General features: G+C 34.3%; 1 non-coding gene across 1 annotated transcript; it reads right to left on the bottom strand.

The window, feature by feature from the left end:
• Nucleotides 1–2,234: 2,234 nt before the first annotated feature.
• Nucleotides 2,235–2,341, bottom strand: LOC121474728. The gene has a single exon (XR_005983498.1). It is a non-coding gene; the product is annotated as a U6 spliceosomal RNA (small nuclear RNA).
• Nucleotides 2,342–2,896: the final 555 nt, after the last annotated feature.

Raw genomic sequence — 2,896 nt, 5'->3', positions numbered from 1 at the left:
GAATTAAGAGCTGACTTTGGATTGGGCATGGATCTTGTGTTAATAAGACTTGGAAATAGAAACGTCTTTTCAATTGTGGGAACAAAATTCTCAACTGAAGTAATTTTTTTAAAGGAAAAATTTGGAGACTGTGCATGAAAAGTACAAAAATAATAACGTAGTTGTAGGTCAAGGAATGATTTTTTTTATAAAAAAGGGAGAGCAGATGGTGAACATAAGATGTTCTATATGACATAATTATCTACTTGAAATTAAAAGCATGCAATTTACTCTCAGTCATTAAAATGAGTTGGAGCAAATTTGTTTGGCATTTTAAGAACCTGCATGTGATTTGACCATAGGCCATATAGATTGTTGAGCCTGAACATAGAGAGTTGAAAGACCATATTTTCAAAGATATAATTATTCTTGTCTAGCATAAAATGGTAACTAAAAAAAAAAATAAATGAGCTTCATAAATATTAGCCACTATTCATAAATCCTATGCCATGTGGATCCATAGTAAAAATTATGTTTCCACTGAACAATTTAGCTACCCAGCTTAAAATGTAAATACAATGAATATTTAAGACAGATGTATCCAAAAGTTGAGAGGACAGAATATATAATACAGAAGAGGTATGCTAATGAGAGAGAAAAAGAGAGAGAAAGCACCAAATATCAGTAAGTAATATAATGATCCCATAATCTGGAAAAGGGGCATTCATATAATTATAATTAATATATTTAATATGACTCATAAAATAATATTAATATAATTGTTATAAGATTTTGCTTTTTTAAGAGATTTTATTTATTTATTCATGAGAGAGAGAGAGAGAGAGGCAGAGACACAGGCAGAGGGAGAAGTAGGCTCCATGCAGGGAGCCTGACATAGGACTTGATCCCAGTTCTCCAGGATCAGGCCCTGGGCTGAAGGCAGCGCTAAGCCGCTGAGCCACCCAGGCTGCCCAGATTTTGCATTTTTTAGTCAATCATTTTCTTAATCCAGACAAAGTCTTTAAGAAGCAAAGTTCAGACCAGAAACACAAGCTTAGCCACCACCAAGAGAACTAAATTAGACCAAGAGAAACCTGGCACTGTTTGTTAAGGCAGATTTACTCCAAAGACTTCAGTGCAGTTCCAAATCTTCAATCAAAACATGGTATAAAGCACTAAAAAAAAAAAAAAAAAAAAAAAAAAAAAAAAAAACCTATAAAAAGTGATAAAACTGATTACTCTAAATATTGGTAGATCTGCCACTCCCCCTGAATTTAACAACTGTTTTTTTCTTATTATTCATTTTCCAACTCTAGGGAAAAGTTTTTAAAACTTTAAAACAAAATCAGAATTGTGTCTTAAAAAGCTAGCAAAGATAACACTTTCCGTGTATTTATGAAGAATTTCTTGCTGTGAGATCTGCTATCACAGAGATAAAATTGTATTCCATGTAATCAATAAAATATTATTAAAAATATAATAAGGAAAAATGAAGTGTCATCAGACAATCTGCCACAACATTTTTCAATGAACAGAATTTAGTTTAACTAATTAAAACAATGTGCTATTAAAATGGTGGTGTAAATCTGTTATACATAATCATGTGTTTAATGTACCATAGAAAATAATAATGCATGCTTCACTTAGGTTGGTGAAGGATACCTGAGTTTCTTATTTGTTTGTTTTTAACTTTTTATAGAAATACTTGCTTATATTGAAATTTTAGATTGGAAAGGTGTCTAATTACCTGGTCTCCAGTGTGATGTTCATCTAGAATGGTTGACTGGACTATCTTTTCCCTTTAAGAAGATATGGAACTGATATGGTAACAAACCAACAAAATGCCAATTGTTACTCATTTGGGGATGTATGTCAGGGAAAAATCAACATATTTGCATAAGAAAAAAGGGCAAAGGGAATTTTTATATGTCACAAGAGTGCTACACTTTATCAAAGTAAACACATGAATAAAAGAAAATCTTTAAACATAAATACACTCAATAAACCATGCAAATATTTAAACACTAAATATCTCAGTCTTATGGGACCAGAAAATTTTATCAAAACGTGAAATGTGTATTTAAAACATTACTTTAAAAATGATTCCATATGATACTCCACTTTTTGTTTATTTTTGTAAGATTTTTTTTAATCATTTGAGAGAGAGAGAGAGAGAGAGAGAGAGAGAGAGTGCACAAGCAGGGAAAGAGGCAGACTTCCACCTGAGCTGGGAGCACGATCTAGGGTTCGATTCCAAAATTATGTAACACTTCAGGAATTTTCATGTCATCCTTGCACAGGGGCTATGCTTATCTTCTCTGTATCGTTCCAATTTTAGTATATGTGCTGCCAAAGTGAGCACAATACTCCACTTTTTAAACAATTGCAGTTACCTAAATATAAGTGTGTGGTTTGATGTGTATTTTTGAATATAGGAACTCCTCAAATAATTTAAATTGCACTTTTCTACTGCATTTATTTTTATTTTTTTTCTTTTTAAAAATATCCTTATTGAAATATAATATAAGGGCACCTATATTATAGGGTGACTCAGTTGGTTAAGCATCTGTCTACCTTTGGCTTAGGTCAAGATCCAGAGGTCTTGGCATCAAGCACAGAGTTGAACTCACGGCTCAGGGAGAAGTCCTCTTGTCCCTCTCCCTCTGCACCTCCCCCCACACACTTGTACTCTCCTCTCTCTCTATCTCTCTCTCTCTCTCAGACACACACACATGCACACACACATGCGAAATGTAATTGTGCACCTGGGTGGCTCAGTGGTTGAGCATCTGCCTTTGGCTCTGGGTGTATCCCTGGGTCCTGGGATCAGGTCCCACAACCAGTACCCTGCAGGGATCCTGCTTCTCCCTCTGACCATGTCTCTGCCTCCTCTCTCTGTGTCTATCGTGAATAAGTA

This window comes from Vulpes lagopus, chromosome 1 (assembly GCF_018345385.1).
Source record: "Vulpes lagopus strain Blue_001 chromosome 1, ASM1834538v1, whole genome shotgun sequence".
Lineage (NCBI taxonomy): Eukaryota > Metazoa > Chordata > Mammalia > Carnivora > Canidae > Vulpes > Vulpes lagopus.
Note: the sequence above shows the minus strand (reverse complement) of the source record. Positions and strands in the feature narration are given on the sequence as shown.